We start from the raw sequence: 22,316 nt of genomic DNA on the forward strand, positions 1-22,316 counted from the left end.
GAAGTTTGAACACCAGAAAACATTGCAGCATTTTGGCTGTGTAACCTTATATCAACTTCACCCTCAAATCTTTTGCCTATTAAGCCACATCCAGCTACAAAAGAATAGCCTAATTTGAGTTTTACATTTGTTTTACTCCTGCATACCAACTTTGAACAATAAGGCTGCTGTTCAACATAATAGCACTGCCTGCTACTCTTGTCTTTGTTGGAAAGCAGGCGTATAAGCCCCGCAAGTGAAGTGTAAGTGCACCTCCCATTAGCCTTCAGCAGAAGTTGGTGATACAGTTCTGGATGAGCTGTCCTAGTTCATTCTTCAGGGCCAGAGGTCCTCTCTGCCCTTGCCCTGCTCTTTTCTCAACTTACATAACATATTGTGATCATTGTTGAATCTTTCAGAATAAACATTTGGCAGAAAGAGACCTGATTCCCTTTTACTTATTTCCATTCTGTATAACCGTTCCCTTTCAGCTATAATAATAATAAAAGTGAGCAATGAAATTGTCATTTTTCATGGAAGATTGCTCACACGTAAGCAACAGTTATTCTGAATGGAAAAATCAGTTCAGATTAAATGCCATGACTATATTCAAGCAGACTTGATTACCAAATTGCAAAAATAAAAACATTAAGAAGTATCCATTGCATATTTGTTACTTGAGTCTAAATCATCAACATATGCTGCTTAAAAAGGGAAATAACTAGAGGGAACAACAGGATCATTATAACACTTCAGTATGCAAGGCCTTCAATGCCATAATGGCTTCGTAAATGTCAGATAATAATTCCATGACCAAGCAGGTACGTACTCAGCTCTTTCTGTCACATATAGTTATGGGCGAATCTTCCTGTGCAATAGAGCAACTCAGTCTTTCCAACTTATACACTATTGAAGCAGGCCCAGAGCTCTGGGAGCACGTCTGCCCTTACCACTATCCAGAGGCAGGTCTATGGTAGGCGGTATTATGAAGTTCAAGGTCTCGCTGTATTCTAGGCAGATCCTGCTGTGGGAAAGAGACAGTGCTGCTCATTAATCCCACAGGGTTTCCTGAAGGGGGCTTATGCTCTGACCAGAAGGATGGGGTCCACTGCCAAACTTTAAAGTGCCTCTCCACACCCATGTGAGGGGATGAACAAGTCAACTCAGGTGAGCAAAGGGAGGAAGATTACCATTTAAGGGCACTCCCCAGCCCCTAGATATCTTCCAATTGTGCAGAAGAACTCCTAGTCTAACTGTTTTCTGAAGTACCCGTGTCAGGCAGGTCTGTTCACCATCTTTTGAACCATGTAGAAGAGAAGCATTATCGTCCAGCCCTTTGTACTATGGTATGCCATTGGCCATGCCATGTATACCACAGACTGCACCAGTTTCTCCTCAGATGTGGGACACATTTTGTGTGAGAGTGCAGTTTCCTATTAGATTTGGACAGCAGAGAGAACTCACCCAGAGTAAAACAGGCAGGCAGCATACGCCATGCATGTCAGGCCATGCCCCCAAGCTTCAAAATCACCTTTGATCCAACATCAACAGTGAACAAATTTAGGAGCACAGTTTACATTTATTTGCAAAATCACATTTAAGTACAATAATGACGTTTAAAAGCAAAGTCACGCGTGGTGCAAAATAATCAGCATAATGAAATTGCTTTCAGGAGAAACAACGTATTTGGGTGCAGAATCCCATGAGCTGGGAAATTGCCTTTAGTGACACATCAGCAGATTACTGAGGCAAATCTTATTTAGGTGCAAAATCCACTGGTTTAACAAGAGACCGAAAAATCTTGCAGGACCAAAAGTCACACTTCATTGTAAAATCCATTTTAGGAGCAGAATCACCTCTTGATGCATCATCTACAGGAGACAATAGTAAGTGCAAAATACATTGGGAGCAAAAGGCACATTTCAATGCATGTAAATATTTAGGTGCAAAATCACCTTTGGCACAACGTAAGTCACCAGGAGTGTGATATCACTTTTAGGTGCACCACACATTATGGTGCAAAGTCACCCTTGGTATAGGAGTGTGGAAGATCTTTTATGAACATAGCTGACAATTAGGAATAAAAATATATGTAGGTGCAAAATCACATTTAGCAATAAAATTACTGTTAGTGAAGCATCACTTTCATTGTGGAAACAATAATAGGAGCACCAATGCGCCTCCCTTGCAGTGCATGGAATGTCCACTTCTCTACCTATGTGCTTGAATGAGAAGCAGTCTGTCAGCAGGCAGAGTAACCCACCTTATCGCCAATAGCTAATGGTGAAGGTGAAATAATTTCCTTGCCTTAACCACAACCTGAATGATAGTTTGTTGGAGTAATGGCTGAAGAGGGATGCTCCAAACGAGCCAGTGTCTGAAGGGGCTGACCATAAGCCCTCCTGAGTGTCTGAGTTTTTTGTGTATGTTATTTATGACAAAACAGAGAGTAGTGTGCTCCTGAAGTGGTAGAGTAAAAAAAAAAACATTATTTTTGCTTTATGCAGGAAATACTTATACACTGTTAACTATATTACTGAAGAAAATGTTTTAAAAATATATAATAGCCTTGAAGCGTTTTTGATTGTGAAAGTCTCTCCAAACTTCAGGAAAAAAAGTGTTTTTTTATGGGCGAGCACAAAGCGCTCCGTCCATTCTGTAATCTCTCTTTGGCTTCAAACCACGCCCATGCCACGTCAGTCACTTACATTGGTTCGTGGGCTTGCCTTTCAAAATCCGCTTGCTTTCATTTGTGAAAGGCCTGCATAAGTCATGCCTCTTCGGTGTTTAGCCCACCTACACAGCACCGGTGAAGTACCAAAAACATACGAGGCTCAATGTTTTCAGCCTGGAGTCCGGACTACTTTATCTGTTTATTGTCCAAGCAGTGCGATTGCGCTACATTTTTTTTGCTTTACAACGCTAATAGCTCTTACTCGAACAAATGCGTGACACGTTGCATTGGAAATGCTTGTCTCTAAAGCAATGTAAACAGGAACGGCATATACTAAAATAGGCGTACAAAGGCCAGGTCCTTTAATCAATGGTCAATGACAAGTTAATGTATATAAGAAACACTTTTAAGGAAGGCAGAAACACACTGTGCATTATTAATCAAGTATGTTATGTAATTTAATTAAGTATACTTTCCTTAGTGAATTTGGGGGGGAATAATAATGATCGAACTTTGACCCTGACTTGTGCTTAATGGACATTTAAGTGGAATTGTGGGATGGCTTTTTACAGTAAATTAACTTGAGGTCATGTATGTATGTGCAGGCTTCTGAAGTTGCCAATCTGCGACCATTCTCTTTTCAAGAAATAATTTAAAGGACCTGAAAAGCAAAATCGCTGAAACATTACATTTTGCTGCATAAATGCCACGTTTTCTAATCAAATTCAATATGACAGCAATTTACTGCGCAGTTTGCGATTGAGAATATTTGAAACTAAAATGTGAGCTTATGGAAAGATAATTGTGTTTGCCGGTGACAGCAATTGAAATAAAGCAAAGTCAAGGGGTACGCTCTAAACTAGAGGAAAGATAATTGCATTCAATTTTGAAAGTCTCATCAGTCGTATTAACCTCTATGAATACAAGTTATATTCAGAGGCGATGTCATTAAAGCTAGAATAAAATGTAGGAATTTGATTTGCTAATGTTTCTTTTTTATCCTTAACAGACACTGCTTCATTGGATAGTTCTAAAAGCAGCATCTAGTAAAAACCTGTTGAGAATGATGATTGCATATAGTGGGCCAGATGTATCATGTTATCCAATACGATGACCTAATTGCGATTTTTTGCGGATGGCAATTAAGTAATCGCTATTGGAATGTATGAAACTCCAGGAGTTTCATATTGCGATTCGCAGGGCTCGTAAATGGACCTACCTCATCAATATTCATGAGGTAGGTCGCAATTTGCGAGCCATTGCAAATGGCTACAATCACAGGGATGGTGGTCTGCTGGGCTCAGCAGACCATCATGTCTGTGATTGCTTGTCAATAAAGCAATCTTTTTTTTTTTTAAATGCAGCCCGTTTTTCTTAAAGGAAAATGGGATGCGTTTAAAAATGAACAATGAAAAGTTTTCGTTTCATTTTTTAAGAGTAGGCAGTGGTCCGTGGGACCACTGCCTGCTCTTAAAAAACATTTTTGCATGCATTCACAAAGGGGAAGGCGTCCCTTGTGGACCCCTTCGTCTTTGCGAATGGGTTACCACCTACTTGAAGTAGGTGGTAACTGCAACTGTTTTACGACCGCATTCACAGTCACAAAACAATCATACATACCTCTGCGACTCGGTACTAGGAAGGGACGCCCTTGACACGCCCCTTTCCAATACCAAATCGGTATGTAGTCGCAAATCCAATTTGCGATACGGTAAAAAGTTACCGAATCGCAAATTGGACTTGTTACATACCAAATACATTATTGCGATTGGAAACGGCCTGCTGGGCCATTTGCAATCTCAAAAATCTTTGATACATCTGGCACAGTATGCGCTAATACTCGCAAACACATTCACGAGGGACATCCTAAGACAAAGCATTCTCCCAGCCCATTACCCCCACCACTGTGCCCAATGCAGGCACACAAACACAGATACACTCTCACACACACAAGAACACACCTCCGCTCAGACGGCCCACTTGCAGAACCCTGATTACTAAAGACCATCTTTTCATCATCAAATTACTAAAAAACAAAATTTACACCACATGTTTCCTTCTGACATCAAGATAATCAAAACCCCCGTTGTGCTGACACATTTCTATACATTTTCAGGCCCCTTTCATGTCCACCTGTATACCTACCTGCTCGTCCCTTAATCGAGAAGAAGATCCTCAAGCCTGATAGGCTCTAACATCACCACACTGCCGCCACCTGCAACACTTGAGGAAGTCCTAGAGAAGACCGGCCAGAAGGACACAGATCAGTATCAGATGATTCAGTCCAAATAGTTGACTATCAATGGGATTATGCCTACAATGTGATACAGAAATGAGGTAGTTGATGATGCCCTACACGTTACTTGTTATCCATGACTCCTAATTCTCCTAGACATATAGGGGACCACTGACATGGATGACCACCCACCACTATTAATAGCATTATTCAACTACATATCAAGAAATAAACTTCAGACCTGGCTCATTGGTCTCAAACAAGCAACGCTTTATCTAAATTAGTTCCTCCTAATCACCTGTTACAGAAAATGCCCCTCAGGTTTAAAAATGTTTTTTTATCCTTTTCAATGTGTAGATGGATCACCAAATTATTCTACAGAAAATGGTCTCACAAAACTACACAATGACTGTGAGCAATACCTCAAAGCATCAACGGCTAATGACTTTGTTTCTCTGTGATCATGTCATGACGTATGCAATCTTGCATGTGTGAGGTTTGTGATACTAATCCAACTAAGACCCAGCTCCCTTAAAATCCAATTGGTAGCATAATTCCCTCAAACTAACTTTTATGGGTTATGTATTTGAAGAACACTCAGGTAGCATGAAGGAAATGAAATGTTAAATCAAATGTTCAATGAGAAACCATACCTCAACCTCGCAGGCAACCTTTGTGTCACATATAGGTGGATGAAATTCTCTGTTCACTGACATGTGTGACATTTCCTGGCTCCCTCTTCCTGATATATCTCCTGAATGCCACTGCCCATCTCATCAGGACCAATTCGAATTACATTCCTATTATCACTTCTCAGAAACAAGTCCTCTGGCTTCTCAGTTGGTCACTCATCAAATTCATATCATACTGGCATCCTGATTACAATTGTCCTGGTGTTCGATCTGATTATTTTCTCACTGTTAAAACCTAGCACAAAGGAATTTGTAATTTATCGGGAGGGATACTTCACGCCCGATTCCGAGTTTTGGCCTGAAAATGAGACATAACCTGCAGATCTGTGTCCTTTCGACGCCAAAATCTGCATGTACTGATATTTTTGGGGTGTTTTTCTCCTCTTAGATTCCTGCAGGTTTGACTGGTAGGTACAAACTTTATTACCCTAGGTAATTACCAGGTGTGATCCCTGTGCAAAAAGGTGTTTGCACAAGGATCGCAATTATTGGTGACTTGTAACCAGGCCTTTGATGAGCTATATGACCATTCACTAGATAAACTGCAGTGTTTTGCTGCTGAATTTTTCCACAGTCTGAAGAGGTGCCTCCCCCACAATCCACAGTTTCTCTTTTTTTCACACTAGAGATTAAGAAGGCACTAAAAGAAAAGTAGGACCCCAGAAGCCCTTACTACCTCTGAAATGAACTGCCATTATGATTCTGCAGGTCTCTACAACGATTTAAAAATGAATTAAACCTACGTATTTTATATGGACCTGGAGCCAGCAAACCTACTTTTACCTCCTCATCTCCCTAACTACTCAGGCCTATTGTTTCTGATTCGACATCCTCTCCTCCCTACATCAATTAGATTTTGTGCTCTTGTAATCCAAATCTGTGTAAATGCTGGCCAGACACACTGTAGAATTGCATGTCTGGCTCATTTCCTGGTTGCCATGGAAATGTCCTTACTTCCTTTTGAGGCCACGTCAGTGCTATAGAAATAGTCCTAATAAGATACAGAAATAAACCCATAAACTGGGTGTGCCTGGCCTAGAGCTCTTCGGTATCGCCTACCTGAATGACACCGTGAATGACACCAGGGCCACTTTCCTCAATGCCCTGGGGCATCCTAGGAATATGATTCGGGCACGTGAATCTGCTGTCTGAATTAAGCTACCAGGTGCCCTATAGGAAAGGACTGGGTACGATGACTGAGACATTCACTTGTACATCACATCAAAGTCAATTTCCGATCCATTGCATACTAGAAGCATCAAGAAATATGAATTCAGGTAAGTGTTTTGATAGGTCTCGCTGGGCATTATAACTATGTTTTAAAATAAAACTGGAATATTGAAGAAAATCAAACAGAAATAAGATTAGATTCCAGCCAGCTAGGATTAAGGGGCGTGCCCTTGAGACCTTGACAGATTCCTTATGTACAAATACAGTATTCAGGGCCACAAACAACAGCAATACATTTATTGTCAGTTCACATGCCCAGACATGGTATCGGGGCAGTTTTAGCTCAGCATTATGAATATTTGGAACAAGAGTAGTGGTTAATAGTAGGAGGCTTATTCCAAAGGAAAATTGTTTTGTTTTCAGATATTTGCATTTGTTGACATTGCACAGGATCAGTCCTTGTTTATCACACTTTGCTTTTCAAGCTGACCATACCCTTTAAAGATGATTTATGAAGCTGAGACAAAAATAAAACTTCTCCTCACGGTGTAACGCAATCCTGGGATTTACTCTGAAAATTCGAATTGTCTCCACACTGTCTGTCCTGATACAAAGCAAATCTATGCATCAAATCATTTGCAACCTCTCAGCAGCTCAACGTGAAAGCACCACAGAGAACATACGATACCAAACTTTAGACAGAACACTATAAAACTCGAAGTATGTTACTCGCTTGAACCCCTCACTTTGACATCCACTGAGGGACTTCCGTGAAATTAGCTCAGCTTTTTACCCATGCTCTGTGCGGTCCGATAAAACGCGTATGATCTAAAACTAGTTAGGCATAATGGTCTACACATGAGCCCATCACATTCATAAAAATAAAATCATTCCTTATTAGACTAGAAAATACATCACCCCTGTTTTATTTGATTTTTTATTTTTTTTTAATTGAGGCAAAATGCTTTCTATCCTTTCTGTGGTGGTGCTTGTCAGGGCGTTTTAACACAGAGGCCTCCAGGCCCTGTGCTGCTACATGCTAGGATACAAAAACATATGACGGCAGCCCTGATTACCATGGACACTTAAAAGTATATTTCAAATCTGGAAGTGGTTTGGTTAAAACTGTCTTCTACTTTGTTGTTTGAAATGTAACTGCAATTCAGTCAGTTCGAAAACGCACTACCGTTCTTGGGTGCAGTGGCGTAACATTAGCCCCCGCAGTGCGGGGCATTTGGGGGTGGGGAGGGAAGGGTTGAGATAGAGCTCCAAAGGGCCCCCCTCGGCACTCTGTACGGACCCTTGGCCTGAGAGGAGTTTTACATCAACGTGGGACCTTAGCAGCTTACCCAAGTGGCTGATCACGTGTCTTTATGGAGACCCAGGCGTGCCTGGGGACTAGAGGCCCAGCACAGGAATCACTGCTGTTCCGACGCACCACGCAGTAGCTCTTGAAGTAACGGAGAGGGAAGACGTCACAGTCTATTACAAATTGGTGTAAGCTGGTTTAGTCTTGTAATATGGTTGATACATATAGGCCTGGAAACCACAACAAAATGAATATAGTGTTCCCCCATATAATACCTACCTCTGTAACTGTTGTGCATCTTACAAGAGTAAGATGGTCGTATTTCCCATTGTGTAATTGTCACTCTTACATGGAAAAAGCTAACTGCTTAACACTTAACTGGGCCAGTGATGTTATCTGCTTACGGTTCTACTGTAGAGAATTGGGGGGCTCAGTGCATAATATTCCAATAGCAAAAGGGGTGTCAGGGGCTGCTTTGGAATCTCCACTCATCTATATGCCGGGTTGTGTCGTTTGAAGTGAGACACTTCCCTGCAGATAGATCTCTGACTGATTTGTCAGAAGCAGAGTCCATCAAAATTGCTGCCTGCAGATCTACAGAGAAGCCTGTTCAGTACATTAGAAAATGTATAAAAATTGTAGAGACATTCGGCAAACTGTCATGGTAGCAGGATATGGTGTTTGTTTGCATCTATCCTGAGACGATGTGACCTACCCAGTCTTTGCCTGCATAATGTCCCATTGAGAATATTTGACATCTCTGCATGTCTGTTCACCATGAGCTCCCATCAGCCATATTGAAGGTCACTGAGCTCTGCATTTCTATACCTACAAGCCCTGTCCAGTAGAGAGAAAGTAGATTTACAACCCAATCCAAAGGACAATATACCTCCAAAAGACATTTCTATGGTCCAGTGTGCTCTCAGCCAACATTTGCCATCAATATTCTCAATGCAGTGACTAGAGATTTTCACTTTTGGCGTATTTTTATGGTCTTGATACAAACAGCTCAACTACCTGTTTCAGACAGCACTGTATAAAGTATTTCACGGAGTCAAGTTTTGCTCATGGGTAGATGGCTTTCTTGGCAATCTAATTTCCCTGTTTTTCACAGGGGATTTTCTACATTAGTCTCTATTTGTCCCTCCCCTTCCTTTTGATTGACTGCTGACTTCATGGAATTTCAAATTAAAGTTAATGTTTAGCAGTCGATGAGAGGGCAAGTCGTGGTTTTCAGTACACACTATCTACTTTCACCCCAACTCCCCTATCTCTACTCTCCTGCCCTCCTTTCTGTTGCTCCTCAGTATCATGCCATGCACCAAAATGGCATCCTTGATGATGACATGGGTGTTGTACCTCACGTGTTGGTAGTAGCTATTGCCTTCACTAATTTTGAAGGCTTTAAAACTCTACCAGCATTGACAAAGGCAATAGCAACATCTATTCATGTTAAAGATAGACCCATTGCCTTTGCCAATGCCTGTTCACTGAGTGACCCAACCCGTATGCCTTAAATGATGAAATCTTGGGATCTATCTTAATAGTGAATTTGTACCTCCAGACAATAGTCTATGTCATGGATAACTTTGTTCATTAGGTAAAACAGCACTATCTGATTATGTGCAGTTTCAGGTCACTGTGAAGTTGGTCCAGTATTAACTAGAACAACACAATGGGCCTGATTTAAAGTTTGGTGGACAGGATACCCCGTCACAAAATGTGGCAGATATGCCATCCACCGTATTACAGGTGCATATTGTTCTCTGGCACTTGTAATGTGGTGGACGGGATATCCGCTAGGCTTGTGATGGAGTATCCTATTTGCTGAACTCTAAACCAGGCTTATTGTCTTTTGTTCTGTCATTTTACTTTATTCCAGGGGTTTGCATTTAGTTCTACAGACCTTCATGTTACCGGCTGCTCCCATGGATTTTAATAATAATGATTAAACACATTTTTAACTGTCCCTTCATATATTTTTTATAGTGAAAGCATAAATACATATTTTCCTTTTATGAACCTGGTGCGAACCTTATGTTCCTTTATATCTTCAGTGATTTTTTCAAGCGCAACATAATAATTCGAAAGGAGGAAAAGTCAGTACTTTTATAAAATCTTATGTTACTTTTGGAAAATCTCCTTGGCAGTGGTGTTGTGGAGCGTATGCACAGCATATTGAAATAGCTATGCCTTCCAGGGAGAGATTCACTACAAAGAATTGATGGAGCAGTTGGAGAGAAGTAACTGAAGATCCAGTGCATGAGCCCAGGGCTAGCTTTAGGACGTTCCCGCTGCTGTAGAGGCACTTGGCGCTGTCCTCTGGGGTTGGGGGAGGGATTGGGATGACTTTTTAGAAATAACACACAAGTCACCTCATGTGGAGTTCCTTGTGTGTCTGCAGTGTTAGGCAACAATGAGCATTCCTTGTGTGTCTGCAGTTTTTAGGTAACAATGAGCATTCCTTGTGTGTCTGCAGTTTTAGGCAACAATGAGCATGCCAAGATAACTCGAATGTTTACTGTTTCTGCTGGAGAAAGATCAGAATTTTGGCTAGTTGCAATTTCTACTCATCATAAAGTAGAGGGTCTGCGTGCTGCAAAGAACAGTTACCATGCAAATCATAGAACTGTATTTTATGTGGATAGCTCAATGGGTTACTGCGTTTGTCTCAGAGATAGTTTTGTTACTTGCAGTTCGTAAGTTACAATCAACCCTCCAGTCTTTCATTATTCTAATGTTGCTAAAAAGGGGTCCTTTGGGTGGAAATGCATTCTTATTAGTAAAGCCAACCCCTACCACTGTAGTATGTTTTAAATCCTGAGCATGTGCTTCTCCAGACCAAATACTCTTAAAAAACTTAAATAAGGTTTCATTAAGATTTTCTGTAAGTGGCATAGTACATACAGAGAAACAAATAAATGCATCATTACTTTGATCATACATCAACAGGACACCATTCTTATCGACAGGTTACATTTAGTATAAGTATAATGCCATAGGGTCTCACCCTTGATTTGTTACAAGCATAGACATTAGGTGAAAAAAGGATTAATGTACTGCAGCCCTGCCTATTGAAGATAACAAACCCCTTTGCTCCCCCCACTCCTCCTTGTTCTTGTCTAAAGCCCTAAAAGTGATCCCACAAAATGCGCAATGTGGATCATCTGTAAAGGTTTATGGTGTGTGGATGTGGATCAGATGCTTCCATATCCCACTCCTCCCTGAGACCCCCGCACTCTCAAGGAGGGGCACATCCTACAGCTCTTTCATGCTCATCCATGCTTCATTCACACCTCCTCCGCAGTCACTAATTCAGAGAAATCTCGGCACCAATCTGCACAAGCAGGTGGCAGCAGGCTCAACCATTTAACAATGACACATCACTTTGCTAAAAGCAAGCCCAGGATGAGAAACATTTTGCTGAGTTTTTCTGTTAGGGGAGACCGCAGGAATCCCAACAGCTCCTGCCTAATCCCCATATGTATGACCCATCCCGAGGTCCTGTTACTAGTGAGTAGATAGAGACTGGCATACCCGTACCATGTGTAGAAAATCTGCAGCTATGTTTCTACAGCGTGAGCAATTGTCTCACCGGGTGTTTTTTATAGAGTGTAGTATTGTTGGAGTAGGATATGTTTAATGCATGCAGTTGTATTGGAGTAGCTTAAACCGGGCAGTGGAGCTGACCATGCAAGTCGTTTCATGTAGGTTTATCCATTCATGGGTTGTTAAGGCCTCCCCCAGCATTTCGTCCCATTGGGAGAGGATATCACATAACAGCCTGAGCCACTGACTTTGGGGCTGGGGTGTCAGCTCAACATCCTGTGATTCTGGGCAAGTCACATAATCTCCCCGCAACTACAATTCAGTGCCTTGAGACCCTCACAGGTGATTTGCCATGTTTTACAAATCCTGGATTTATTCAGTCTGAATGCGTAGTGGGGGCACCAGGAGGTCATCACACTTTGCTCGATAAATATGAGAAATTAATCTATGCCCTAGGGCTATACTGAGTAGTATCATTAAAGTGTTGTAACTCAGCGGTGCATCAGAGAAGGTGTCCCTCAACTCATGTGTTGTAGCAGAGATCTTAGCATATTTCAGGTATTGCCCTGTACCTAACAAAAAGGTATCTATAGCTTCCTCTTATGTAATAAACTGGCCTCTCAGGTAAAGGTCTCCCATCGTGGTTCATACCCCCTCTCTCCATCTCCACACTGACATGGAGTTGGCAATTTTTTGGAAGGGCTGTAAAAAACACTGTCTACTAGTATGGAAGGCATGAGTTCTACTCCTTGTAATCCTCATTTTCTTATGTAACATTTCTTATAGTCTGATTCATTGTCTCTGTATAATGTGTGGTTGATGTAAATTACTCTGACACGACACTGGTATGAGTAACGCTATAAAACCAATGATATGCATGTGAGAGAGAAGCTTTGGAGAGATGATGGGCACTGGTGGAGTATGGTAGTGAGGGAATTCATAGAGAAGGATGTCATGGTGAGCAAAAACAATGGTTGCACGGGGTGCCAAAAGTGCTAAAGCTGGCTCTGCATGTCCCAGTGTGTTGTCACTAGATGCTTAGGTGTATAGGTAGCCTAGTGTGGAGTGATAAAAGCAAGGGAACAGCAATTACATAGCAGGGTGTGTTTGGGTAAATATAATCAGTAGAGTATATGGCCAGATACAGATCATTCTTCAGTGCTCCTGCAGTAATGAGATTTTAATATTGCCTCCCCTCAGCCTGCGGAGCAGTCTCACAATGTCAGACGGACATAGGGAGTAAGTAGGACATGGGATTCCAGGCCTGGTATTGAAGGTTGGCAGATGAGGAGTAGCTGTAACAGCAGCATATCCTTGTGATAAGGGGGCTTCATGCACACAACTGTTTGGGTGTATATCGTCATTCTTCTGATAGGCAAATATGGCACCAGACTTCAGTTTTATGGTTAGTTGCCTCAGAAATAGCCTTTAAAAGCAAAATAAGAGTTTCATAGCACTTAGTTTTGCTTCCATCTAAATAAAGAACAATTCATATTTGTTAGTTAGAATCCAAGCAACGAGTCTCCAACCACACAGTTCAATTCATATTCAGGTATTGTGACTTACATTTTAAGTGTAGAATTCAAATAAAAGCTTACCAAGTTTAAATATTAGTTATTTCACTCCACAGTACAGACATTTAGACCCATATTTATACTTTTTTAGTGCCACATTTGCATAATTTTTTGATGCAAAAGTGGCGCAAACATACAAAATACAATTGTATTTCTAAAGTTTGCGTTGCTTTTGCGTAAAAAAATGACGCAAATACTGCACCTTAGTCCCCTATTTATACATTTTGACGCGAAACTGTGCAAACACAGTTTTGCGTACAAAAATATAGCGCCAGCTTGTGTCACTCCAGAGCACCAATTTCTGGAATCCCACGAGCCGGCGCACAGAGTGGGCAAATTACATTAGCCGGGTGGGGGTGGTGGTATGGGGGAAGAGGGTTTTGCACCAAAAAATGATGCTAGGCTGGTTAGAGGAAAAAAAATGCCTTTAACCAGCCGAGCATCATTCCCTGACACAAAACCATCTATACCAAGACTCCTGTCTTATAAAAGACAGGAATCATGGCCACCACCCCAATGGCCAGCCCATTGAACCCAGTGCCACGTAGGGGGCCCATTTCAGGGCCCCGACTGGCACTTTTTTTTTTTTTTTTAATACTTACCTCTACTTACCCTACTTACCTGTTGTCCCTCTGGTTTGGGTGGGGTGTTCCTGGAGCTTGGGGTGGGCACCTGTGGGATTTTTCCATGGTATACGACCATGGAAATGGGTTCACAGGTCCCCTGACGCCTGCCCTGACCCAAGCGTTAAATAATGGCGCTAATCAGGCTTAGCGCTATTATTAAGGCCTGCGCCTCCCCTGTGCACCTTTTTTTGCATGGGAGTATAAATAAGGCGCTAGGGGCTTTGAGTCATTGTTGAACGGGAACGCCTACTTCTCATTTTATTGACCAAGGTGGTTTCACGCATCCAAAAAATGACTTTAACTCTAATATTTTGATGCTAGACTGGTCTAGCGTCAAAGTATAAATATGAAGTTAACTTTGCACTGAATTTGCATTAAAAAATTACGCTAATTCAGCGCAAAGTATAAATGTGCCCCTATATTGTATATGCTGTTACATATTATTTTATGATATCCATGTTCATAACTAATTCTTAATGTTCATTATATTATATATTAAATTGTTTTTAAAGAATACCAAACTTTAATCATTTTCCCTATACTCTTCCTTAGAATGTTCCCTGCCTTGGTGACAATGATCTCCTCCTACATGGGAAAAGTTTCTAGTAGCAATCTTTACAATAATGGATGCTGTTGAAGGAGGTTCTTGTCTGATTTCGGGAGGTGGAGGCATGTAATTCCACACCTATGTGTAAATATACACTCATAATTGTGCATTACAAATAAAGTGGAGAGTTACACCTAGGTGCAGTAGTAAATATATTCGTGAGTAAATATATATGTTTACCTTTGTGAATCGGACTCTATGTGCATCTCTGTACCATATTATACTTCATCGTAGGCCTAGATCTGTATCTGGATTATTTTCCGTCCACATGTCCTCCAGCAGCATTTCCATCCCAGCTTCCAGCTGTGCTTGAGGGTGCAGTGCTTGCATTTCACCATTCAGCATATACAGCTCAAATCACAGCTGTACAGGCAGCAGCAATCAACTCTGCTCGAATTCCCATTAGCGGCTGAGCTAGAGCTAGCGTATTTCACTAGGTAGCACCCTTTAACCCTTAAAATCTTCACTTGCTACTACACAGCTCACAATTTACCAGAAACAAGAGTTCTCTATGGTCTCAAATGCAATGTCATTTGCACAGCTAATTTTTTGTTCTATATATTGTTTGAGTTCAAATCCACATTAGATATTAATCAAACGAATATATAGAAAACAATCCATAAAAGAGAATTAGGGCATGCCTAATTTATAAAGTTAAGTTTTCTGTGACAGTTTTATTTGGCATTGGGATTGAGTTAATCAATCCTTGATATTGCAGCAAATCACAAGCTATAAATGCTTCAGCCCTACTTGCAACTTTGTTTGCAACCATGCTGCTCACTTTCCCTCAGGAAACTCCTGCATCCCTCACACCATAACTACTTTGTGCCAGTAGCCAACACAACACACATGAGCCACTTTGGTTGTTAATTTAATTGGCTTCCAAAATACCAAAGTCACACTTGTAGGTCTGGCGTAAGCCAAGACCCATTGACTTTACTAAAATTAAATCTATAATATACTTACTTAAAAGGGCATTACGGTCTGTTGTTGTGTCAGCCACATCTTGCTTCTGCCCACTGCAGAATACTGCATAAAGCAGTGGGTCAGCCTAGTTAAGGCAAACTTAACTTCACTTTAAGTGACTGTGTTTTTCTCTCTCACAATGAGCAGATCCACAGACAAGGCAGTGCCCTTCAGTGCCAATGGTTTTGTTTTTACTTTTTAATTAGTTTAATGCTGCTTTTGTGTTTAGAGCTTGGTGTGATAGCAGGATACGCTATCACAGGGCACATTCCAACCTTCTCAGTTCCTGTCTCCTGCCAATGCTGTTGTAAATTCCTTTAGGAATGTCCTATATTTATATGACTGCTGGTATTTCACAGAATAAGATTGCGTTTATTTGAGTGTTATTACCCTCTTTTTAATATGCATTCAGTACACAGACAAAAGCTTCAAGATTACACAATGTGAACTCATAAGTTCCAAGTCTTCAGTACATATTTATTCTGGACTCAGTTCCACTAAAGGTTCTTAAAAAAACTTTGCTCAAAGAGAAAACCAGACTTTATTGTGTTTAATTTGCAGCACTTGTAAAAAAAAATCTTTCTTTCTTTCTCTTTTTCTTTCTTTCTTCCTATTTTCTTTGTCACTTTCCTTTCTTCCTGTCTTTCTTTCTTTTTGAATGCTTGCCTTCTTTCCTCCCTTATTTCCTTCCTTCTTGAATTATTGCCTTCTTTCCTGTTTTCAATGTTTGTTTCTTCTAGGGTCTATTCCGTGCCTTTTGCTTATTGGGAACGTGGGACACTACCCTTCCATTGTGTGGCTGGGCAAATCAAGCTTTTCTGCAGATGTAAAACACAGAGAAGGGTTTGCCCTGAGAGTGGTAATGGTAATTAAAAGGGGTGTGACTAGGGATTATCCTACACAGAGAGCTATTAAGGGAGGAGATCCTAAATCTGTTACATGGGGTAAAACAATGGATCATTTCTTCCACTGGCAGAGTTTAAGTAGGTACGTGGAGTCTACTTATATGAAAGGAAAGAACTCTACAGTCTTAGTGGTGGTTTTACTTCCCTGCGAGCAGGGTGCACATTATCCGCCGGAAGAATCAATGGATGTTTCTCAATAGGATCTTCTGCTCTGTCCATGAGTCTTACCTTTAACCCCTGCTGCAGCAACACTGCACTATCCCACGCTAAGGTGCCAATTGAATCCATGTGTTTGGTGTTTCTACCAGATTCAATCATTTTCGTTATTAATCTGTTTCTGAGATGTGGTAAGTGTGTTAGCCTCAATTTTTTTTATTTTTTTATAAGATAGCCCACTAACATGGGCCTATTTAGTAATAAATGTGATACTTTAATAGAAAAAAGCTACCATCTACATTTTTATATGTAAGTCTTCCATTTTGAGACTCACAGAAACTCCATAGGCTATCCAAAGAGAGTCATGAAAATCATGACTTTCCATGCTTTCAACTACCATTATATCGGTATATCGTCCATTGACAATCTGATTTGTAAACAATAACTGCCAGTACCAAATATTTCTCAAGAAGCCACTGCAGCATGTCCTTCCAGTGTCTATACCAGTGCTGCCACATGCTGCTACCAATGTTACCACCTAGGCATCAAACTCCTACACATTTGTCAGTTTAGACTATTCCATGTCACCCAAAGCTGCAAGAATGCACTGATTGCCCTGCTTTTTATTTATTTTTAATGCACATTGAATTGTTAAACACCCTTGCTTTGTTTAAAAATGGGACAGTGCCGCCTTGTGTCAGGCTGTCCTAAATATGTGCAGATGCTAAGAAATAAGTGCTGGGATGTAAGTCCCCTACAACTTGAGGAGAACAGGGTCTGTAGGAGGTTATTGGAAATCCCAGTGTCGAGTTCCCCACTATGCCACACCCTAGGAACTGGGCTGGATTATGTTGAGGATCAGATTAAACTTGCGCCCCTGCTACTCTGGGTCTAGAAATGGCATAAATGAGCATGCCCAGCTCAACAAAGGGGTTACTGAAAACTGCTTAGCCTGCCATAGAGGAGGAGAAATCCCCTGGCTTCAATACATTAGGGATACATTTCTCAATCTAGAATATTCATCTCTTTTATCCTTCCCAGTGGTTAATTTGTAAATAAAAATGTGCAATTAAATGTGTGAGCACAGAATACTGAGGCAGCAGAATCCTAAAGCGATCTCAGACCTCCTTGAATCCATTTACAGCCACTCCCTGCCCCTTCAGCTTACTCTTGCAGCTTTCTGACACTTTTCCATCTTTCTCTTCTTCCTTATTTCCCATAAGTGTCTTTTGCTCGCAGTAAATACCTGATGCAAAAAGGAAAGAAAGGTGGAAAGCCCTTGTCTCACGTCAGGCCAACTTGCTTGGTAATATTACATTGCTCTGAGGGTATGGTACCAGAATATTGTGGACTATTTGTCGATTGACAGCCATATTGCGTCCTTAATATGTTTGCAAACAATCACCCAATTGGAATGCACAATATCGAATTTATACCCGTTGGGACAGTTCTTTTGTAAATTATATTCAAGATGCAATATTTAAGACAGACAATGTTTTGACAGTGATATTCTGGCATACAGCCAACTGTGAGGTATTATTGCAAAATGTTTTTCACATACAGAAAAAAGGTAGATATAGGGAGAGCCTCAACATGTATTATGAGGAATGCTACATTTTATGCTCTTGCTCCTTATCATGAAAGGCATCCTCTGGCACAGTATATATAAAAATCGGGAAACAACTGTGTGAAAATAAACATTGTACTTCACAGTGTGTAATTTGTTGCAAACTGATACATTATGCAGGATTACAGGTCACTTTCCAAAGTGGCTGTTAGTCACACTAGAGGGAATACTTCATATAGATGTTAGCTTCCTTGTAGTGAACATTCACAGCGCAATAAATAGACATGTAACCATAAATCCACACTTTTCCTGAAAGTTAGAGCTCTCTTTAGTTGCCCGGGTATCCTTTATAATTCCATTCAGTGAACTGCCATCCAGTCAGCTTGTTGGCTCTGAGAGAAGGCATGAAGATGTAACTATTCAAATTATTTAGAATTTCAAACTAGTCACTTCACACCTAGATTGTAATAGAACTATTAAAGATATGTGCTGTACATTTCCAGTATTCTAATTAAATAATATCGCCTGTTTCCAGAAATCTGAATATGCAGGGTTATGTCAGGAAATCCAAGACAAAATGAACGTTTTATTTGTGTGCCCTCCTTGGTGTTGTATACCGAAATTTAGTAGTTCTCAAACAATTATAAAATAACTGTTCTTTTACCAACGTTTGTTTAACACTTTTTTAAAAAGCAAGCACAAAATTATATTTGTTTCAGAAAGACTACAAAATGTAGATTTACGCCAAGAAAAATGTGGCCTAGGAGTGGATTTAAACTCTTATGGTGACAACAATAAATGCATTACATTATTCGTCTTAATGCATTTCGGGCGTAGCCCTTCTTCTGGGGATATTTGGTCGGAAGAAACAAAACATAAAACGCAAAGTAAAGTGTATTGCACATTAAACACGTGATCTGATTCATTTACGTACATACACAATTACAAGCACATTGGCAACCACCCCATAGTCATAGTGTACAATACAGTTTTCAGCAAATAGATACAAATGATGCACACTCCAATATACCCAAGTCAAGTATTTCTAGAGTGGTAAACAGTTCAGTAGAAACAATGAACCGTTTAAAAAATTACTTTGTTTTATGCAGCATAGATGGTGATAACTGTTCCCAATATATAAGTGAAAGGGTGCATACATGCTTATTTTTCAAGAACCACCAAAATACCAAAAATTACATGGCTACGTGAATACACTGTGCTTTGATTGACAAGTTACTAAGAAATCCATAGGGGCGCCTAAAAAGGCACTGCATATTTGAAGTATAAGAGTGACCTGACTAAATTGAGCAAATTGTATTAACAACAATCTATGATTAAACTTAGATTTTTGGTCTAAGTTTACACTTTTGGTCTAAACTTAGGGCCAGAATTATGGTAAGTGGCGCTGCACTCCACCATGTGTGCGCAGTATTTAAAATACGGCGCACCAGGCGCAGAGTAGGGGGCAATAGCGTAATTTTTCATGACGCTATTGATGTACTCTGCAGGAGTAGCTCACTCCTGCAGAGTACATAGACCCCATTCTAAAGAATAGAAGGCCCCTTTTAAGACCCAGGGGAGAGAGAAGAGAAAGTGTTGTTTCAACGCATAAGAGCATGACATACTGGTGAGAGAGTTGACAGAGCACCAACATCAACTCTTCATCACTTCAAAATTACCAATTGGAAGGAGACAGGCAATTTGGCAGCAGATAGTGGACAAGATTAACATTGTGGCAGAGGTCATGAGAACTGTCACTGAGTGTAAGAAACATTGCCATGACTGCAAGCAGAGGACAAAGGAAAAAATGGTATGGAACAGGAAGGCAGCACTGCAGACTGGAGGTGGGAGTCCAGAACCACAAGAGGACCTGGACGATATGGGGGAAATGGTTGTAGCGGTCATTCTGGGAGAACTGGTTACTGGTATCACAGGACAGGACAGCGCAGACTACCAGGGTACAACACAGGTGCAGGGTAATTTGCAAGATGCATGAGGGAAAACTATGCCAAATGTCAAGTGCAAGAAGGGGGAGGTACATAGGTTACACTCAATGCATGTCAGCCCTGCAAATCAGGCAGTGGAAAGGCCAAAGAGCCAGGGTATGGGACCCCCTGCACTGCCCATGCCAGGTGCATGGGCTGTGCAGGGGCACCCAGGGGCACACAACAACAAAACACAGTACAACACCAACAACCTCTCCATGGGAGTTCACCGCCATGCCAAGGCTGGTGGAAATGCTGAAACAGACCAGGAGGGTAGCTTTGAACGTAAAATTGGTCTGGTGTCAAAGGACAGTAATCTAATGTAATCTGCAGGAAACTGTCCAGTGCCAGGCCATTGGCCCAAGAGGCATTCTCCATCGACAACAGTTGCCACTACTACCTGTGCTGTTGGTGCAGGTAATTTAGGAAATGGCAGTTAGGTGCCCATATGACAAATACAGTTGAAATGTGGGTTAAGTATGACTACCTGATCACTACTCATCAAAGTAGCATCAGGCCCCTATCCAAGTGCAACTCCTGTCAACTGGTCATAGACTCATTAACCATCAGGCACTGTCACATACGTAATGATGTACACAGCAGTAATCTCATACCCATGCTGGCCATTCCTGGGTTTACCCCTGTGCCTGTGTCACATTAGCTGCAATGCCACCATGCAGCATTTCAAGTATCTTAACGCAAGGAGGACTGCATTGAGGGGGAGGACATATGTGTGTAGGAAGGCGAACACACCAGTCAAAAGATAAAATTAAACTCTGCCAGGTCCATCAGTGCAATGTAATATAGCACACATACACAAACATCAACATGAGGAACTAGCAATGGTAACAAGAGTATTGTGTCCTGGCATTGCCATGCAAGGGGTGTTGCTAGGTCTCAGCACCGCATTGGTGTATGTGAAAAATAAAAGACTGGGAGAGGGGCATATTCCAATGTGTAGTGGTGTGGCATCAGCACAGCAACACCCATTGCAAGGCCTCACCATGCAAATGGAAGCATAGGGAATGTTGATGAGGACAAGAAGGTGCCAAGCCACAAATAGGACATAACTCACACCTAGAAGATATGACGCAGACAAATGCGCACACTGCCCTTCCTTACATGTGACATGCAGGTGGGGCATAGGGCTGGGAGACTGCAAACATCAAGTAGAGGAACATTGTATGGGAACCAAGATGACAATGAGCCACCAATAGGAAGTCAGTGACATCACATATCAACTGCCACAACACAGACACACTAATTTTACAATATCTCATTGCAGAGGACAATGACTCTCCTGCAGATCTGCCTGTCCTGGGTTACCCTGATGACCTGGATGTCGAGCTGACAACCATCAGCCAGGAGACCCTCCAAGATGTCCTGGGAACCTGTCAGGATACTTCAATTCGATTTCCTCAGAAGCAGAAGATAACTCCTCAGTCCCGACCCGAGCTACTCACAACGAATATTAATCCTTCGTGCTGAGTACCCCGGAGGGGGAAAGGGGAATGGGATGGTAGAGAGACTGCCACAGAGATGATGAACGCCAGTACTCAGTCTGCCTCTTCACATCTAACATTGGATACTGCACCTGCAAGAGTCACAGTCACAATTACTAGGGACATACAACATCAGTTTTTCACTTTCTCCTCTCAACACTTAATTCTCTTTAATTCTATTATTTCTTCACTCACCCTGAGTTCTCTGTAGCCTTGCTTCTCTCTATAAATGATAGCTCTTCTTAAAAAAATGCTTATTACTGATTCTGGAAGAACTTCTCAACCTTTGTTAGAGATTGGTTTTATGTTGCTATATATATATATATAGTTGGTGATAATGCGTTCTTCAAATCAGCTGATGTTATTTAATTTCTCCTGTCTTATTGTGACTTCTGTCAATACTTGTATTTGTAAATGCTTGTTTATTAAAGTTCGTTTCTCCTTTCTTACTTCGACATTTGTTGATAACTTGTATTTGTAAATGCTTGTTTATTACAGTTAGTTTCTCCTTCCTTAATTCGACATCTGTAGATAACTTGTAGTTGTAAATGCTTGTTTATTTAAGTTCTTTTCTCTTTTAAACTCTATTTTGGTTTATTACCATTGAATTTGCAAATGCTTATTTTTTAACAGTTCATTTCTCCTTTAAACTTGACCTTCGTTTATAACCTTGACATTTGTAGATACTTGCTCTTTTAAAGTTCGTTTTTTCTTTGACTTTAATATCTTAAACAAGAACCTTGTAAACATAAGATTAATTCAAACATTAATTATGTAGCCTTGCCGACTTCCACGGGAACGGTCTACTATCAAACTCTT

The sequence above is a fragment of the Pleurodeles waltl genome, chromosome 2_2 (genome assembly GCF_031143425.1).
Source record: "Pleurodeles waltl isolate 20211129_DDA chromosome 2_2, aPleWal1.hap1.20221129, whole genome shotgun sequence".
Taxonomy (NCBI): Eukaryota; Metazoa; Chordata; class Amphibia; order Caudata; family Salamandridae; genus Pleurodeles; species Pleurodeles waltl.